Source organism: Nilaparvata lugens, chromosome 12 (assembly GCF_014356525.2).
Source record: "Nilaparvata lugens isolate BPH chromosome 12, ASM1435652v1, whole genome shotgun sequence".
NCBI classification, from domain to species: domain Eukaryota; kingdom Metazoa; phylum Arthropoda; class Insecta; order Hemiptera; family Delphacidae; genus Nilaparvata; species Nilaparvata lugens.
The window spans coordinates 1,113,717-1,136,253 of NC_052515.1; the positions used below are offsets into that span (position 1 = coordinate 1,113,717).

At 34.6% G+C, this 22,537-nt stretch overlaps 1 protein-coding gene and 1 long non-coding RNA gene across 5 annotated transcripts in view; both read right to left on the reverse strand.

The window, feature by feature from the left end:
- The window catches only part of LOC111052905 (vascular endothelial growth factor receptor 1), a 120,191-nt gene that overhangs the window by 89,862 nt on the left and 7,792 nt on the right, over positions 1–22,537 (reverse strand). The window lies entirely within an intron of this gene.
- LOC120353786 lies at positions 1,145–4,223 on the reverse strand. Its single transcript, XR_005572587.1, has 3 exons — positions 3,891–4,223; positions 2,470–2,588; positions 1,145–1,292 (listed from the first exon to the last, which is right to left on the reverse strand). It is a non-coding gene; the product is annotated as an uncharacterized LOC120353786 (long non-coding RNA).

Here is a 22,537-nt window from a genome sequence, read left to right on the forward strand (position 1 = left end):
AAGGGATATCAATATTGTAAACGTTTTTTAGGCAATTTTATTTTAGCAGTCCCCTTTTTGATCATTGGATGGGTACGGTCCAGGCTGATATACAATCATGTATAAGAATCGTGAGGCAATTGACTGCCTAAATCAATATGCCTTCTCAGGCAATGTTCAATTAGGGACTCTTCACCAGTAAAAGCTATACGAATATTGGAAATTATTATTATAGATTAACACATATGACATGTACAAAGTGTATTCAAACAGGCGAACTAATTCTAATAATTATTGTTGAGATAACTATATCTTGCTTTAATAAACGAGTTCTGTTATGGTACTTTAAATAACACATAGCCTATTTTAAAATGGATGAATATTTATTAATTATAGAAGGTAACTAGTACCCTTGTGATATTCCAAAATGAAGCATGATTAGTTTCGACATTTTCAATAAGGACTCTCTTGACAATGACATAATTAGAAACTGGTCATGCTTATTTTGAATATTTTAGGGTAGGCCTACTAGTTATTTTCTACAATTAACCATTAAAGTTGCCCTATTAAAATTAATACTTTATTAGGGTATTAATTAGAATTAGAGTAGCCTTTCAAACTCCTTATTCACTATAATGTTCTAAAAGCTTATCAATTTTAATCAAAACCTTGGAAATATAGCCTAGAAGGTAGAATTGAAAGTGATTATATTTGATGTGGCTTGGAACATCATATTTTCAACTTTTGCTTAAGTTATTTTTCATATTCAAAGAATTATTACCCCTTCAATGCAGTAAATAAGTACTATTACTTAATTCTTAATACAATACATAATAATTGTGATACCCTATTTTATATCCAATTCAAGTCTATTATTTAACTACGTGTTACCTATAGCATTTGCCAGTCAGCAATGTTAAATAATTTTATTAGTTCCAAAAAAGCAGAAGACATACATAACCAATGAAGTTGTTAATAAGAGTTGGATGCTTTTGGGTTAAATATAGATTTAAAAATCCCTCAAGTATAAACAATTAAAACATATTTTATTAATTTCATGTCACTTGCTGTTTTCTTCAAAACTACCTGAATTGAAGCAGTTAGCAGGAGCGATCAGAAAAAGGAGATATTATTATGAATAACATGAAATAAACACATCTATGAACTGTACTGAAAAAATGAATATATTTCTTAGATTAGTCCATCTCTTTCTTCTGTAGGCTACTACATCATACATGAATCATATCCATGGAATATTATCCATAGTTGATTTTCTTTGTCATCCTCTACTTCTGGCTGGTACATCACTAGGCCTGAAATCAAAAGTAATAGATAATTTATTATTCATTATAAAAAAAAACTTTGCAAAGTGAATTCTGAAATTGATTGTAATCTGTATAAGTTTTTAATTATATTTCTTGGGAAGGAACCCTCCAAATGAATGACAAAGTAATATTATATGAGAAATTCCAATAAACCAACATTCAGTTTATTATATTAGCATCAATCTGTTAGTTGTGTAATTCTGAATGATTGAATAAATAAATCTCCATGCAGGAATTGGATTAATCAGTGTGCACCTAGATCAAAAGAACTTGTTGGTGAACAATATATTTTTGGATACCATGAACAATTATTTATTTATTTCTGTGGTCAGTAGGCCTACTTCTCGACCGTTTGGTTTACTTAACTCTTCCAAAATGTACTGCATAAAGTAATTTTTAGTTCTACATTTAGAGAAACAAGTTTAATGAAACAAATGGAAATAATCAATAAATCAATTGCTTAATCTGAAATGATGATTATCTACAACATTATAAGTAGAACTAAGTGATTTGAAAATGAATACCAAACTGCAAATACATAAATCTCTCTCAGAACAATGTGGGTATTTCATCCATGAATTTAATCATAAATTTTAAAAGGTGGAATGACTGTCATTAAAAGCAATTATTCAGTGTTTTCTACCAGCACTTGCTGGGTGAATTTTTGAAGTCATCTATTCATAGTTCTAATGTATGGTCATTTATAAAGTTATCATCCACTCAAGATCAAGATGGACAGTTGAGAAGAGTGTTTTAAAAACAATTTTAACATCAAATTATTGATGTAATGTTATCACATTATTAGATAATGTTACATAAATTATTTCTTTATGGAAGGAATCCCAAATTATGAATAACTCTATTCCCTGAATGATAAGTGAATACATTGTTTTTTAAGCACTCTTCTCAACTGTCCATCTTGATCTCATGTGGTTTCAGGTAGTTTCGAAATATTAAGATTTCCTGTAAGCTATAATGATTTCAAAATTTAGTCAGTTTTTCTATTATTTTAGTCACGTACCATAGTTAAATCTTACTATTTGAATATCTACCATCAAATCGATAATAAAACATTGAAGTGGATAAACCTTTTTAAAAAATGGGAAACTGTATAAAATGACATCGCCTATATAAAGTTTAAAAAATGAGTGGAATTTTATCTTACCTAACTAACTTATTCTAAGTATAGGTTCCAAAGAATTGTTCCATCCTGGTCAACAAAAAAGAATTCATATGCATTTCCTTTGAGCACATTCTCTTCAATATTTTGTTTGTAAATGGTACCTGAAAAGAAACATAATCTTTCAGCATATTCATTTTGGAGATAATGTGAAGTTAATCATCAATGATAAGACATAGTTTGGACTTTGAATAAATTAGAAGTGAACTGGGCCTCAATAAACTATTTACATTAGATATAAATACTATAAGTATATACTTACATTCATAGCACATAACAGAAAACACTTTAAAGTTTTATAATATAAATTAAAACAGGTGACACACGACATAGATAGATTAAAAACACTGAAAAACTTACATTACACTCTCTGCTCGGTTGAGAAAGGGGACACAGTTCCTTAAAAATTTCCGATTATAATGTAAGTTTTTCAGTGTTTTTAATCTATCTATGTTGTGTGTCTCCTGTTTTAATTTATACTATTCACATGATATACCTGGCATCACGCAAATATCGATCAATAGAGCATGAATAAGTTTTTCAAATACATTACTATTGTAGTTTAAATGAGTTTGGTAGCAATGGTCAACCAGAAAAATAGTACCTATTTTATATTTTTCCAATGGCAGTCTTTCAATATTCAATTACACTGACTCTGATCAAGTTATAACATCTATTTAATATTGTTTCCAAGTGATTTTGAATTATAAATTAGAGAAGATTAATTCATAGATAGGTACCAAAGACAAAGTAAATGTTTTAATAGTCAGGTTAGTTTTGTTATTATATTGATAAACTATGGGTTTACAATTTTGAGGTGCAACAAGGATAATGGAAGTTTAGGACTTAGAATGTAATGAAATACTTCTAAGTCAAATTATGATATTATTTTAATAAATCTGTTTGTGAAAACTACTAGCTCACTAGCTGCATTATAAAAAATGTATTTTGTGATTAGGCCAACTTACTGAAAGTGTAAAAGATTGTTAGCATGAAATGCTAAATGTTATCTTGGTTGAATAATGTTTTGAATCTGATTATTTAATGTTAATCTAATCAATCAATCTTGAATGAGTTTAAATCTAATCAGTTGATTAGATTTCTCTCTTTCTTGTGATAATTCTCTACCATACACAAACTAGCTAGTCTATGATTTACATTATTATTAAATACTACAAATTAAACATTAAAAAAAGAAATAATAAACTTTTGTCAACTTCTAACCTCTTGAAAAATGAAAAAGATAGCAATTTAGGCCTAGAGACTAGGTTATTAAAGGCCTACTACAGTGGGCTACCTGAATAAAAATTGTAAACATGCTAGTAGGCTACTCATAAAATTTATATCAAATAATTGTGTACGGTAAATCTAGCCTACTTTATTATGAGAAATTTAAGTGTACTTACTTGAATCCTCTATTACATCAGCAATTTCTAACCATATTCTATTTTTCAAATAGGTAATTCGTTGTGCAGGTCTGGAAAGTACAAAACTTTGAACTTCGAAAATTTCACGCCTTTCTGTTGTAAATCCATTTTCAATTTCTCTTGTAAAAATTATAAGAATAAAGAAACCAATAGAAATATTTTATACCTCAATTTTCCACTGCAAATTAATTTCACAGTATAATAGTAGCAATCCGAAATCTGACAACCAATATCAAAACAAACCATCCAACAATTAAAGATTGAGGTTAAAAAGAACATGGCGTCTGATCCACAGAAAGATTATTCTGCTGGTGTCACGTGATCAGATCAGAAAAGTGATCCGAAGCTGTCTGTTCTCGTCGACAGAATCCCGAAATTAGTTCTTTTTCGACAAAACGGTTCACAAGCAGTGATCGGTCGAAGCAAAATAGCATTGTGTTGATAGGCCTTATAAAGAACGGCAAGATGAACGACAGTTCGTCTCTGATTTGAACAGTTCTTTTTTTCTGCTCAACTTTCTGCCGATGGGTGAATACTCCCATAAGAACCAATGTTAATTTAAAGTGAATTCTGTCGTCTGCCCGTTACGAAAACACACCTTTAGCTGATGTCAAAACATGCATGTTCTACCGTCAGTAGCCAGCTTTATCTACACTTTATCTTCGTAGCTCCACTTGTTTTTGAGCTTGAAGGTCAGCGCACACCGTAACAGACAAACGTATGCAGACAGACGGAGGAAGAATCCCTCATCATCGCCTCGGTAGCGTTGAGGGTTAAGTGTAAGAGAGGGCCGGCTGCGCCCTAACTTCGCCCTCCCAGGTTTTTTTTTAATAAAGGCAGCAAATCAATCAATCAATCAATCAATCATCAGGTTATTTAATGTTGCAATGCACATTATATACCTATGTCTGCTCACTTCTGCAGACGTTTGTTTACATCCATCTGCATACGTCTGTCTTCTGTTGTCTGCCTCAGGGCATGCTGACAGATTGAAATTATTCTCACAATGGACAACCAGCATCTTGGACTGTCCTTGATAGCAGATAATAGCATTGTAGAGTAGAGAAAATGTACCTTCACTATTCGTCCACCATTGTATTTTGAGGTCCACGTTATAATGGCAGTATTCGATTATAATTGGTGTTGCTATCCTTGTCTATCATTTGACAAAGCAGATGGCGAACGTATCAAATCATAGTGTTGTGTATCAAATTTAGATGATACTGTATCATGTTTTGGTTGTTCTTCTCACTATAGTGAGGTCCACGTTATAATGGCAGTATTCGATTGACATTGGTGTTGCTATTCTTGTCTATCATTTGACAAAGCAGATGGCGAGCGTATCAAATCATAGTGTTGTGTATCAAATTTAGATGATACTGTATCATGTTTTGGTTGTTCTTCTTACTATAGTGAGGTCCACGCGTTATAATGGCAGTATCTGATTAACATTGGTGTTGCTATCCTTGTCTATCATTTGACAAAGCAGATGGCGAACGTATCAAATCATAGTGTTGTGTATCAAATTTAGATGATACTGTATCATGTTTTGGTTGTTCTTCTTACTATAGTGAGGTCCACGTTATAATGGCAGTATTTGATTAACATTGGTGTTGCTATTCTTGTCTATCATTCGACAAAGCAGATAGCGCTATCCTTTTCTAGCTCCGCACTGCTCCCAAATCGTTTTCCAACAATGTAGAAATATAATCAATCAACCAAATATTTAATCTCAATTATGGAATTATATTATTTCATCGTTGAAAAATATATTATCTTGACGAGTAAAATATAATTAATTTCAATAATGAATAGTTATTAAATCAATCGAAGATATATTTTCTCAATCTCAGTGAACAAAATACTCAATGTCAACTATGAATATTTATCTTTCAATCATAGAAAAAATACATTTTCTTGACGAATAAAATATAATCGATTACTTGAAACAAGAATGAATATAGTTGATATCACATCAGATATACCGGTATCAGCTATCCTCTATAGAAGGCAGTGGCTAGGCAGAGAATCAGCAACGTTGTTCTCCTATCTTTCTCCACTGCCATTATAACGTGGACCTCACTAGAGTGAGAAGAATAGTATTTCCCCAGCTTTCCCCGTGCGAAATGTCAGGGGAAGACAATTAGGTTTTGTCTGTCAGTTGAATAGACCTTCACTGCCTCAGGTCGAACAAACGAACCACGCAAGGACAATTATTGACATCATTCTAACTTCTAAAATAGCGTCACAAGGATAATATGTTGTTGCAGGTATTGATTGGGCAATATATTGGAAATATACAAGTATCCTATACTATTAAACGAGCAACTTCTGTTTATATGTTTAGATATTTAGATGTTTGTATGTTTATATGTTTGTATTTCACCGGATCTCGAATACGCCTCTAAGTGCAGGGACACACGATCCGGCGAAATCGCCGTCCGGCGTTTTCGCCGGACGAAGCTTCGCCGTCCGGTTGCAAGAAGTACACAGGAAGGCATGGGGCAGAACACACGACTCCGGCGACGCCGGCGACGGCGAAAACGCCGGTCCGGCGAGAAATTGATCCGGCGATATCGCCGGGTATTCTCTACTTCGCCGTCCGGTTTTGCCGCCGGAAAGCAGTAGCAGGGCATTGTACTATATGGAGATGAACACACGACACGGCGAAAACGCCGGACGGCGCTGTCCCCACCCATGCCACTTCTTTATTTATTAACATTTGTAACGTTACAAATGGGTAGGGTAGGGTTACAAGGTAGGTTACAAGGGTAGGGTTGTAAGTAGGGATGGGTATCGATGCATCGATGTTCAGGTATAGCGATCTATCTCATATTCTAGGTACACCTGACAACAATTCTCCTTGTATTATGAAAAAGACCTAATTTTCAGCTTCAAGCATCATCACCAACTACATTGTCCTCACATTGATATTTTGCACAACGACATAAGTTCTTGAGATTATGTTCTATTAGAATTACCAGTAAGATACACTTCATTTCAGTATTTAAAGTGAAATTCAAGCTGGAAATTCAATCGCAATAGTAAAAGATTGTTTTTTCGTATCTTATCAATTTTTTATTGTAGCAAAACGTAAATTAGAAGGTTGAATACGCCTAAACCACAGTTCCAAGCTATTACAACATTTTCAGACAAATGATTTGATAGATTTTCATGAGATTTGGTAGGAATAATTTTAATTACGCGACAACATAATATGTGTAAGTTAATTTTGAAATGTTGTACTCCATTTATTATACTGAAATGTATCTAAATGATCCGGCAAAAACGCCGGACGGCAGCTTCGCCGTCTGTCGTGTGTTCTGAATGCTAATTGCCGCCGGGTCCGGCGAAAACGCCGGACGGCGATGTCGCCGGATCGTGTGTCCCTGCACTAACGATTCTCACTAAATTCAGAACATAGTAGGTTTATAATATAAAGATTCGACTGCACTAGGTCTCATCCCTGAGAAAACTCACTAAATGACATTAAAAGGATAATTACTATTCATCCTTGGAAAAACAGATGATAATAATTATTTCTGTTTATATGTTTAGATATTTAGATGTATGTATGTTTATATGTTTGTATTTCACCGGATTTCGAAAACGGCTCTAACGATTCTCACCAAATTCAGAACATAGTAGGTTTATAATATAAAGATTCGATTGCACTAGGTCTCATCCCTGAGAAAACTCACTAAAGGACATTAAAAGGATAATTACTATTCATCCTTGGAAAAACAGATGATAATAATTATTTCTGTTTATATGTTTAGATATTTAGATGTATGTATGTTTATATGTTTGTATTTCACCGGATTTCGAAAACGGCTCTAACGATTCTCACCAAATTCAGAACATAGTAGGTTTATAATATAAAGATTCGATTGCACTAGGTCTCATCCCTGAGAAAACTCACTGAAGAACATTAAAAGGATAATTATTATTCATCCTTGGAAAAACAGATGATAATTATTTCGTCGTCTGTTGATGATGGAAGTGAGTGAGCGAGTTCATGTGTGTGGGACTGTGTCAAAATTATGACTCAGCTGTTGAACTTTTGTAATCATTCAATCAGGTACAAAGTGCCGGTTGCAAAAAAGCTGGGTTGTTTTCGATCCTGATTAATTCCAGTAGATCCATCTTTTTGAAATGGTCTTCTCTGATTTGGTTCACGTAAATTTAATCAGGATTAAAATTCAACCGGCTTTTGTGCAACTGGGCCTTTGTGAGGGAAATTTTTGCATTCTTCTGGGAATTAATATCAATTTACTGTGATTAGATAGAACATTTCTGTATGAATGTTATTATAATTTCTTCTTTCGTATTAAATTTTTTATGCTTTTGTACTCCAGAGCGAAGCTCGGTCCCCGATATTATAATATTATAAAATGAAAAAATCCATATGGATATTACAGGTGGTAGTGCGGGACCGACATTTTAACGTGCCCATCCAATAAAATGTAGTTATTTATTATTATACTTATTTTGAAGATTTTCCTTCCCCGAATTCAGGTTGATTGCATTTTAAGAAAAAAAAACAATAAATTTCTCTGAAAAATACCGTACTCTTAGAGCATGCTTCTTTTAAACGAGTTGCATAACTTATCAGTAAGGCTCGACTCACACTTTTACACGACTCAGGTCTCCTAAAAGAGACTGCGACTCTAGTCTCTTCTCGACGAGACTAGAGTCGCAGTCTCTTCTCGACGCAGCATGTGTTTTCGAATGGTAACACTCACCAGTCGACTCTAGTCTCCGCGACCTCATGACTGTGAGACTGAGTCGAGCGTCGACTCGACGACATGTTGGTCGAGCCTGGACTTGAGTTACAAAGTACCGTGCATTGTTAATGAAAGTGAGGTCATGCTTGATGAAACTGATGTTTTATTATTTTAGATAAGACAATAATAAGAATTAGATAAGACTATATATTCATAAAAATGATTATAAAATTTGTTACATGCTAAGTAGTGACGAATTAGATCTTATATTTTTAATAAAGTAAGGTAAGAAAATGGAGTAGCATGGAACTGAAGTAGTGACAATGAGCAAGAAAGTCGTCAGGTCGAGAGACTGGAGTATTCTCGACTGGAGTCGTACGATTTGAGTCGAGGTAGTGTGAGTTAAGCCTAAAAAAACTATAAAATGGGTATTTCCACCGGAAAAATTATAAATCTCTGTTGAATTGGAATGGGTTCGATTTGTATAATGCTTCATCTGAAACGGTTTTCAAATTCTGCGTAACGAATTTAATATTAAAGAATGTGGAAAGAGTTTACGACTTTACAAAGAAGCATCTTCAAAAATTTCTATGAATGAATGACTCATGCGTTTACTATATCTTCTCATGACTCATTCACAGCTACCGACAACAGTTCAAGTACATTAAGAAGAAGAAAATTGATAACCCCAAACAAAAAAAGAATTGGTAAATATAGATAATTCTATTTCAATAATTAAGATATTGTTCGAGTACCGGTACAAATTGTATCACAAAAAAGCTAATCTACATTAATGAATTTATTTATGATCATCATTTTTATGTTTGCCATTTTTCAAGATAATAAAAGGAAAATTGAGTGGAAATGGATAATGGATAGAAACATTTAAATATTTATGTATACTGGTTTTATTTAAATTGTAGTTTTAATGAATAAATTTAAATTTATCATTGTAAAATATATTTTCTTGACGAACAAAATACAACTGATTATTGATTGATTGATTCATTATTGATCCTTCATCACAAATGACAATGTATTGCCAAGTCTTTCAAGACCAATTAGCCTATATACTAACACTACATTATAATGGAAACAAATGAAAAATTAACATATTCTTTGAAACAAGAATGAGCAGTTGATATCACATAAGATATACCGGTATCAGCTATCCTCAGCAATGAAAAGGCAAATAATCAGCAACTCTGTTCTATCGTTCTCCACTTCCATTATACATGAACCTCAATATAGATACAGTACGATGGGTAGGTACGGATTAGGTATTGTATTTGGCTCTATGAGTAAAATCCTATAATAGGAGAATCATATTCTACAGGGCGTCTGATAAGTCACTCCCTATTTTTATACAGCTATAATTTCTTTATTCATGAACCAATTTTGTTAGAACTACATTTATTTATTTATTCGTGGACAGAATCACAAATCATATAAATATGATTAGGAAGGAACAACAGGCTTGGCCCAAGTTTGTTGGATAGAGCACTCCTTGAGGTTGTGTTCAACACCAATTTTCATTTTTTTTTAGTCTAAAAATGGCCCCTCTCTTGACTGTGGAAGAACGAGCCGAAATAGCAGCTCTTTATGAGTTCTGGAGATCTGTGGTGCGAGTACAAAAGTGGTGGAGGGCTGAACGAGGGATCCATGCAACACTGGATGCAAAAACTGTTGAAAATTGCCATTCCAAATTACTAACAACAGGGAGTGTCGCAGATGCAAGACGATCAGGAAGACCATCAACGTCAAGGACAGCAGAGAATGTTGACAGAGGTCGTGAACTGTTCATGAGGAGCCCTAAGAAATCACTGCATCAAGGATCTCGTGGCTTCCATGGTTTAAAACTGAGATCTTTCTTAAGAATCGTTGCAACAGAGTAACGTGAAAGACCACTTTCACGAGATCCTTGATGCAGTGATTTCTTAGGGCTCCTCATGAACATTTCTCGAACTCTGTCAACATTTTCGGCTGTCCTTGACGTTGATGGTCTTCCTGATCGTCTTGCATCTGCGACACTCCCTGTTGTTAGTAAATTTGGAATGGCAATTTTCAACAGTTTTTGCATCCAGTGTTGCATGGATCTCTCGTTCAGCCCTCCACCACTTTTGTAGTCGCACCACAGATCCCCAGAACTCATAAAGAGCTGCTATTTAGGCTCGTTCTTCCACAGTCAAGAGAGGGGGTATTTTAAAACTGAACAAATGAAAATTGGTGTTGAGCATAACCTAAAGGAGTGCTCTATCTAACAAAGTTAGTTCTAACAAAATTGGTTTATAAATAAAGAAATTATAGCTGTATAAAAATAGGGTGTGACTTATCAGACACCCTGTATAATAGAAGAATCATATCCTACAGTTGAAGAATCATATACTATAATAGGAGAATCATATCTTCTAATAGGAGAAGCAGACGTATTTCATTCATTATACTGTAGTTGGAGGTGAGAGTTCAATACATCATTCCAATAGGAGTCAATGAAGAATGAGGATTGAATATTGAGAACTTGGTGAGATGACATTCGCTGCAGCCTGTCTGCATTAATTGAATGGAGAACATTGCTCTTATCTAAAAGAAATACTGACAGAATGAAGTGAGAGTCACTATGGATAAAACTCACTTTCTAATATTGGAGTCAACCGTTAGGTCTACTTAATTATTATTACAGAGGATACATTTACTTTGTCAACAATAGTTTCAACGTTGCGAACCTAGAAAAGGATAGCACTATCTGCTTTGTCCAATGATAGACAAAGATAGCAACACCAATGTCAATCAGATACTGCCATTATAACGTGGACCTCACTATAGAACAAGAACAACTAAAACATGATACAGTATCATCTCAACTTGATACACAACACTATGATTTGATACGTTCGCTATCTGCTTTATTCGACAAAGCGACAGAGTGTAGCGGAGAAGGTAGCTGAGAGTGTTGAGTATATACAAATTTGCCAGATCATCTTGGAGCGGCGAAGGTAGAGTGTTTAAATAATGCATGTATCTAAATGTCTCCGTTTCCTTCTACCGTCTACTCGATTCGCCATTCCAATATGTCTGACACATTTGAAATCATGCAATATTGTCAACATTCTCAGCTACCTTCTCTGCTACATTCTACCTTCGCGTCTCCAGTATGTTTTGACTTACCCAGGCAATTCCAAAACATATTGGAGAGGGGAAGGTAGAGTATAGCTGAGAGTGTTTAAATCGGGTACGCGCCACCTTAGTCCTCCGACACACCCAGAACCTGACAGGAGTGGACAGCGACTATCTCATCCATCGACACCGTACGCCAGCGACAGGGAAAGACTGTTTTGAAAGAGTCTCGAATTGGCGTGTGCGTTAGGCGCCAAAACCGGACACTTTTACATCCGTACAGAAACGACAAAGTCAGACACATCGAATCTCAGACACTTCAAAAACAAGACGGTCAGGTATTACTTCTTGGACGGACTGTACTACGCAGAGCTGTCTGGTTTTCAAACAATGGTATTGTTCTGATGAATCCCCACATGTAGGCTATTCTTAACAAGACCATTGACAATTTATTTCTGAAACCTATCACTCTTTTCTATCCCTTTACGTAGTAATATCAGACGATGACTTATCTTGTAACTGTATAATTCCTATTTATCAGTCCTATATATCCATAAGTCCTATAATTATATCATTCCTATTTTGTGCAGTTTGTCTCTCTTTTCTGCAGTTATTTGGAGCTTGAATAATAGAACTATTAGTAAATTTCTTGACTCAAAACGAAAATAACTTCACTTGATAGGTCAATTGTCTCCTTCGGTTTCCTTTCTTTCTAACAAACTTATAATATGCAACTCTGGTTTGCGCACAGGCATTTTTTGCCCATGCAGACCATTTTCTAAAGATTTACTTGGCTTACTGTATTCATGAGGTTGATTTTATTCTTTGTTGTTGTTTTATATTGATAATGAGTACATAAGATTATTACTTTGTATGTAAAGTGCATTTTTTTGAAATAAATATCTTTTGTCTGTCTGTCTGTCTGTCTGTCAAGATTAGTGAGTACACTGAAACTTCTCTATAATTCGTAGTTTTGTCATCAAAAACACTGTAATTGGTATTCCCATAAAGATAAATACACTAATATGCAATAGTAACTGATAACTCCAGTAATGAGTTCATCGAAAATTATGCTACAGTTACTAATAACTCCAGTGATGAGGAGACCAAAAATCACATCAACTGATGAAGTGAATTGGAAAAAAGGGTGTTGTGATTTATCATTAGTAAGCTGGAATATTAATTGCATGCAATTACCACAATTTACCAATTTATTCATAAGAGCTAATGCTATTTAAGAATAATCACATATACTGTCCTTAATGCCCCGAATTCAGCTGATTAATATACAAATTTTACATCAACTCGCTTTCGTTAATGTCTGTCTGCCTGTCTAGGTATTGTTTGTTTCCAACATCGCCTATATGTATTAGATAATACAACTTGTGATAGCAATACCTTTAACGTTATAGTAATTGGTATTATTAGTTTAGGGATTTTGAATTCTGATTGTGAATTATTTACCCATACGGAGTGAACTTTAAAGTTCTATGGATTCACATAATATAATAATATAACTAGAGACAGCCTTGGTTGAAGAACTCGCTCATGAACAGTTGTATTGATCTCTGAAATCTTTTACAAGTATGTCAAATTAATATTTAACAATATTTTCTAATATTCATTCATAGAGGCTATATTATGAATTAATTATGGGCAATGATGGGATCAGTATCAATGATATAATTTTCTCGTATTTTGTTTAATCAGCCTCGATATTGCAGAGCTTGATATATAATTCGTCACCCTCCAAAATTCGTATTAAATACTTGGTCCCGTAAGCTACAAATTATATAGGTTCTACTGTGTTGAATGTAGTCTAGGCCTACTGGAGGGTTAATTACTCGAACATTGAGAATTTTCAATATAATAAAATTATTCAGTAATGTTTTTCATTTTGAATGTCATTTTCAATACTGGAAGATATACAGTTATCATTTCCCAAAATATCGGGAAAATGTTATTTTTTCATGATTTGATGATTCACATATTTTCATGATTGATTTTTCTACGTTTCAACGACGGGATTTGCTTTTGTCTGTATATGTATGTTGGCATGTTTGTAAATTAGCTTTTGATGATTACAGCTTGGCAATGCTCTCGGTTTTATTTATAACAGGTAATATTGTCATCGTCAATAAACGCCAATCAGTCATTGGCCGTTTCAACACTTACGATCTCTCGTCACGGTACCGGTTTCTTTTTTCCGATGTCCGAAGGGCTAATTGGGGTGACATATTGACAATGAGATCTGTTTATAAATGCTGTACGAGGTCTACTGTTCACAGAACTACTAGCTACAAGTATTCAACTGCAGAAGTCGGAAATAGACATTTCATTTTACTCATGGAAGACACCCACCCTTATCTATCTACTTCACGTCTATGAAGATAACAATATCAAAGAAACAGAGTTGAAAGTACAAAGACATAGAGATGGAATTTAGAAGTGAATGAATTGTTATAATTCAATTACTCAGGTATATTAAAACTGACTACTTCAGTATTTACCTTATTAATATTACCGCAATCATTATGTTTCAAATTCAAATTTGCGTTGCGTTGCTGTCACTCGGCTGCTCTCTGCACCTATTTTCTCGAATCATGCAATAACTTCAAAAAAATGACGTCAACAAACTTGGTGACTCAACACATCTGTCTCGTTTCCAACTGACAATGGCAAACTCTCTCGATCAGCTGTTTTCAACTGACGATGAAAAACTCTCTTGATCAACTGTTTTCAACTGACGACGGAAAACTCTCTCAGTCAGCTGCTACCCGGTTGATGAATAATATTACCGTACCTAATCATTTTTAAGTTCCCTCATTGAGTTATCCTAAACATGAGTCCTAATCCAAATGATGATTTTCGTATCACAAACTCTATATTTCAAACTATATACTATATTTCAAACTTAATCAAAATCGTTAGAGCCGTTTTCGATTTCCATCAGACATACAAAGTAGACTGCACAAAACTAATCCGATGTTAGTTGGAAGAGCTGAGTACCTCCTCACCCCTTACCATAAACTTTGCCAATTCTTCAGGTGTACTGTATTATGAAAATAGCAATATTAATTCTTACTTATAATCAGCTGCCTAGGGGGCCTAGGCCCCCCTCAAGGATCAGATAAATAATGAAAATGCGGGTCTATCTACACGAATCCTTAGAGTCTCATAATGATTTAATACTTTTCTTTATCAGCAGTAGTATAATTCCTTCTACAGTATCAACAATGTAGTAAAATTGCCTTGAAAGTATGGATACGGGTACAGAGTAATAGATAATATATTTTTTTCTGTGGTATAGTTTGAATACAGAATGGGTACACTTATTGAATAAATTTCAATGTGAGAATTAACAAGTTGCAAGATGTCACAGTGAAAGCAAAAGAAAGGGCACAATCAGACAATCAAAGAAGTATGTAAAGGGTTGTTGAGAATTATGGGAACAGCTTGATGTATCTTTAGCTTTCTAACTGAAAGTTATTTTCCAATTAGAATATGATCCCCAATGAAATTGTCATTGTAAAAGAAAAAATTATCTTGTTCCATGATTTTTAAGAAATCTGTTTCAGTGTATTCCTACTCTAGGGCCTCTCTGTAGACCCATATTTCTAATAAATATTCCATGATTGAATTTAATAACTTAATAATATATATGTAAATAATGTATATGTTTGTATTGATACTTCAACCACATTTGTATAAAATTGGAAAAAATGAAGCATATAATAACATCTTCTAATGTAACATTTATGGGGAAAAACCCAGGTCCCTCTATCCTTTGGGGGTATTCCTCCCCCCTTCCCCCCAATAACTCTTGGTTTTTGCCCACCCTTTAGCAGTTTGGTGAAATGGCACCACTGAAGTTGAATGAAATCAACTTCAATTATTGTATGGTAACTGTATGGCAAGATTACGATACTTATGAGCTCTACTTAGAAATGGATTGTGAAACACGATAATTGTACTGGAATGTAATAAACTGTGATATTTTCATTATTATATAAAAGCAATTAAGCCATTCATTTCAATCATTGAGAGAAAAACCAATAATATGCTCATATTATCTTCTCAAATCCTAATACATTAACAATACACTACCGGTAATTCACGTGTAAATAATACTGATGTGGTCGATTTCAATGAACATTAAATGAAATGTTTGTATTCTTCTAAATGTCTATACTTGAGCATTCTGTTAATTTCGAACAGAGATCACTTTTACGGAGTTTTCTCAGATGATGCAGCAATCACTGAGGAATATCCAACACATAACTCAATAATCCAGGAGAGAGTCATCTAAAATTAAAACTATTAGTGCAATATTGCTAAATTATTAGTGTTTTTCAATAAATTATTAATCCCATAAATGTCTCTCAATTAAATGATAAGTTATGGAGTTCCAAATATTATAATATTTTTCGCATTACCATTTTTCTTTTTTTATATTTGAATCGCTTCAATTGTTCACTCGTTGTTTAGTCGAATATAGTATTATTCAGGTATATCTATCACATAAATCTCTCTCAGCAGCTACTATATAAACGCTTAAAATAGGTTGCTAGGGAACGATAATGATAAGAATATGTGATGAATAATCTATCCTGTTCTAGGCGAGCAATATTTCTGTATCACAGATATCCAAAAACTTAAACACTAAAATGTGAATATCTTTGAAACGGTTTGATATATTTATGAGCGATTTCCACCATTCATTGTCTCTTGAAATTCTTTATTATTTGAATCTTGTATTAAAACCTTCCCATAGAAAATTCTTGATTCAATGTGGCGGAACGAAGATGACACACCAAAATCATTTTGAAGCTACCTACAGAATTTTTTTCCAATTTGAATAAGAATCCCAGTGGAGCCCACTGTTATATTATCTTTGGAAAAGGAACATTAAGCTGTTTTCCTATTAATATAACGCTGTAGGCCTAAGTGAATCCATAGGACTTCATAGGTTTCTCCGTCTGGGTAAATGATTTAGAATCAGAATTCAAATTTTGTTAAATCAATAATACCAACGACATAGCAGCTGCCATCACAATTTGTATCATTAATATTACGCGTATGCTACTGAAGGATAATAGTCAGGCAGACTCACAGGAGTAAGTTATTCTGTCTCATGCAGTACTTTCAATGTTACTTTTATATCCTGAAAAAAGACGAAGAAGTGAGTAAAATATTTTGTTGTTCAACGAACTTGACCTGTGAAAAGGTTCGAAGAGTGCATGTTCAAAATTTGAAGCTGATCGATCAACTCTTTCTAAAGTTATTGTAGTGCATTCAAACAAACAAGCATACCCACAGACTGGCAACAACTTTGAACTTGAGTAAAAAGTAAGAACTTGCTAACGCTCGTTTAACAAATATTATTGAGAGAACAACGGGCGGTATTATCAAGTTGGGAGCACATAACTTGAAGGAGTCAAATTATTTCAGTGTAGGGGATTGTGTATTTCACAAGAGAGTGTGGTTCTGAGGGATATAGGCCTATAGTGAGAAAGTGAAGAAGTGAGGATTTAATTGAATTGCAGTTTCAGTATTTTTGCACGGCCGGCCCTCTCCCACATTCAACCATCAACCCTCCAGTACGATGCTACATCAACTATACAATCCTACTCGGTGGAATGGGGGAATTCACAATATTACAAGCAAGAGTTGATAGTAATGAATATTATTGACACAAAGAAATTTACAAATCTAGGCATGGGAAAGTCAAATTCAAGATAGGTTGTAGATAATTATGTCTGAAGCATTGTATGAAATAATAACAAAACCCTGAGGGGTTTTGAAGAAACGAGAGCATTAGCACACAACCGGGTAAGAGAGAGAGAGAGGGAGTGTGTGTGTGTGTTATGTTAGACAGAGAGAGAGTGTGAGAGAAAGGCGCAGGAGTGATAGAGAGAGGGTGATGGAGGGGGAGAGAGAGAATGAGAGAGGAAGCAATAGAACTAAATAAGGTTGAGATAAGAGACAATGTCACGCAGGAGTATTGTCCAATGGTGGTCACACACACACTTCTACAGTCACACTAAGTTCTAAAAAGAATATTTCAAAGAAAGTACAGTCTTTGCCAAAATTGAAACCAGTTTACTTCCAAGCTATTCTGCCAGCTTAACAGACACTAGCGTCAAAAGCTGATAGCGACAACCAGAGACTGTTTTCCAGGTAGAGAAATTAGTCACCGACTCGCCCCGCCAAAACAAGACACTTCTTTTTCAGCACAAGAACGACAAAAGTGGCCACCGCCAAAACAAGACTGATTTTCAGTGCTAGGATGGATGTGTCTGACTTTGACGGTGGTGTATCCTGACATCGCCCCGTTTAAATCATACATGTCTCCGCTTTTTTCTACCTAAAAATTCATAATTGAGGTTGAATATTTTGTCAACTAATCATATTTCTACATTGTTGGAAACCGATCTGGCAGCGTTGCAGAGCTAGACGAAGAAAGCGCTACTCGGTTTGTCGAATGGTAGACAAGGATAGCAGCACCAATGTTAATCAAATTCTGCCATTATAACGTGGACCTCACTATAGAACAAGAACAACCACAACATGTTACAATATCATCTCGAATTGATACACAACACCATGATTTGTTACGTTCGTCATCTGCTTTGTTGAATGATAGACAAGGATAGCAGCACCAATGTCAATCAAATTCTGCCATTATAACGTGGACCTCACAATAGAACAAGAACAACCACAACATGATACAGTATCAACAGAATATGATACCGAATCAGACCGATGTGATACAGTATCATATTAACTTGATTGATACACAACACTATGATTTGATACGTTCGCCATCTGCTTTGTCGAATGATAGACAAGGATAGCAACACCAATGTTAATCAAATACTGCCATAACGTGGACCTCACTATAAAACAAGAACAACCACAACATGATACAGTATGATCTCAACTTGATACACATCACTACGATTTGATACATTCGCAATCTGCTTTGTCGAATGATAGACAAGGATAGCAACATCAATGTCAATCAAATACAGCCATTATAACGTGGACCTCACTATAAAACAAGAACAACCACAACATGATACAGTATGATCTCAACTTGATACACATCACTACGATTTGATACATTCGCAATCTGCTTTGTCGAATGATAGACAAGGATAGCAACATCAATGTCAATCAAATACAGCCATTACAACGTTGACCTCACTATAAAACAAGAACAACCACAACATGATACAGTATGATCTCAACTTGATACACATCACTACGATTTGATACATTAGCAATCTGCTTAGTCGAATGATAGACAAGGATAGCAACGTCAATGTCAATCAAATACAGCCATTACAACGTGGACCTCACTATAAAACAAGAACAACCACAACATGATACAGTATGATCTCAACTTGATACACATCACTACGATTTGATACATTCGCAATCTGCTTTGTCGAATGATAGACAAGGATAGCAACATCAATGTCAATCAAATACAGCCATTATAACGTGGACCTCACTATAAAACAAGAACAACCACAACATGATACAGTATGATCTCAACTTGATACACATCACTACGATTTGATACATTAGCAATCTGCTTAGTCGAATGATAGACAAGGATAGCAACGTCAATGTCAATCAAATACAGCCATTATAACGTGGACCTCACTATAAAACAAGAACAACCACAACATGATACAGTATGATCTCAACTTGATACACATCACTACGATTTGATACATTCGCAATCTGCTTTGTCGAATGATAGACAAGGATAGCAACATCAATGTCAATCAAATACTGTCATTATAACGTGGACCTCACTATAAAACAAGAACAACCACAACATGATACAGTATGATCTCAACTTGATACACATCACTACGATTTGATACATTAGCAATCTGCTTAGTCGAATGATAGACAAGGATAGCAACGTCAATGTCAATCAAATACAGCCATTACAACGTGGACCTCACTATAAAACAAGAACAACCACAACATGATACAGTATGATCTCAACTTGATACACATCACTACGATTTAATACATTCTCAATCTGCTTTGTCGAATGATAGACAAGGATAGCAACATCAATGTCAATCAAATACAGCCATTATAACGTGGACCTCACTATAAAACAAGAACAACCACAACATGATACAGTATGATCTCAACTTGATACACATCACTACGATTTGATACATTAGCAATCTGCTTAGTCGAATGATAGACAAGGATAGCAACGTCAATGTCAATCAAATACAGCCATTATAACGTGGACCTCACTATAAAACAAGAACAACCACAACATGATACAGTATGATCTCAACTTGATACACATCACTACGATTTGATACATTCGCAATCTGCTTGTCGAATGATAGACAAGGATAGCAACATCAATGTCAATCAAATACTGTCATTATAACGTGGACCTCACTATAAAACAAGAACAACCACAACATGATACAGTATGATCTCAACTTGATACACATCACTACGATTTGATACATTAGCAATCTGCTTAGTCGAATGATAGACAAGGATAGCAACGTCAATGTCAATCAAATACAGCCATTACAACGTGGACCTCACTATAAAACAAGAACAACCACAACATGATACAGTATGATCTCAACTTGATACACATCACTACGATTTAATACATTCTCAATCTGCTTTGTCGAATGATAGACAAGGATAGCAACATCAATGTCAATCAAATACAGCCATTATAACGTGGACCTCACTATAAAACAAGAACAACCACAACATGATACAGTATGATCTCAACTAGATACACATCACTACGATTTGATACATTCGCAATCTGCTTTGTCGAATGATAGACAAGGATAGCAACATCAATGTTAATCAAATACAGCCATTATAACGTGGACCTCACTATAAAACAAGAACAACCACAACATGATACAGTATGATCCCAACTTGATACACATCACTACGATTTGATACATTCGCAATCTGCTTTGTCGAATGATAGACAAGGATAGCAACATCAATGTCAATCAAATACAGCCATTACAACGTGGACCTCACTATAAAACAAGAACAACCACAACATGATACAGTATGATCTCAACTTGATACACATCACTACGATTTGATACATTAGCAATCTGCTTAGTCGAATGATAGACAAGGATAGCAACATCAATGTCAATCAAATACAGCCATTACAACGTGGACCTCACTATAGAACAAGAACATGATGTACACTATCAAACCAATATGATACATTATAATCTAAACTTGTTACACAACACCATGATTTGATACGTTCGTCATCTGCTTTGTCGAATGATAGACAAGGATAGCAACATCAATGTCAATCAAATACTGCCATTAGAACGTGGACCTCACTATAAAACAAGAACAACCACAACATGATACAGTATGTTCTCAACTTGATACACATCACTACGATTTGATACATTCGCAATCTGCTTTGTCGAATGATAGACAAGGATAGCAACATCAATGTCAATCAAATACTGTCATTATAACGTGGACCTCACTATAAAACAAGAACAACCACAACATGATACAGTATGATCTCAACTTGTTACACATCACTACGATTTGATACATTCGCAATCTGCTTTGTCGAATGATAGACAAGGATAGCAACACCAATTTTAATCAAATACTGCCATTATAACGTGGACCTCACTATAGAACAAGAACAACCACAACATGATACAGTATCATTTCAAATTGATACACATCACTATGATTTGATACATTCGCTATCTGCTTTGTCAAATGATAGACAAGGATAGCAACACTAATGTCTATCAAATACAGCCATTACAACGTGGACCTCACTATAGAACAAGAACAACCACAACATGATACAGTATCAACACAATAAGATACCGAATCAGACCGATGTGATACAGTATCATATTAACTTGATTGATACACAACACTATGATTTGATACGTTCGCCATCTGCTTTGTCGAATGATAGACAAGGATAGCAACACCAATGTTAATCAAATACTGCCATTATAACGTGGACCTCACTATAGAACAAGAACAACCACAACATGTTACAGTATCATCTCAACTTGATACACAATACTATGATTTGATACATTCGCTATCTGCTTTGTTGAATGGTAGACAAGGATAGCAACACCAATGTTAATCAAATACTGCCATTATAACGTGGACCTTACTATAGAACAAGAACAGCTACAACATGATACAGTATCAACACAATAGGATACCGAATCAAACAAATGTAATACAGTATCATATTAGCTTGATTGATACACAACAATATGATTTGATACGTTCGCCATCTGCTTTGTCGAATGATAGACAAGGATAGCAACACCAATGTTAATCAAATACAGCCATTACAACGTGGACCTCACTATAGAACAAGAACAACCACAACATGATACAGTATCAACACAATAAGATACCGAATCAGACCGATGTGATACAGTATCATATTAACTTGATTGATACACAACACTATGATTTGATACGTTCGCCATCTGCTTTGTCGAATGATAGACAAGGATAGCAACACCAATGTTAATCAAATACTGCCATTATAACGTGGACCTCACTATAGAACAAGAACAACCACAACATGTTACAGTATCATCTCAACTTGATACACAATACTATGATTTGATACATTCGCTATCTGCTTTGTTGAATGGTAGACAAGGAAAGCAACACCAATGTTAATCAAATAATGCCATTATAACGTGGACCTTACTATAGAACAAGAAC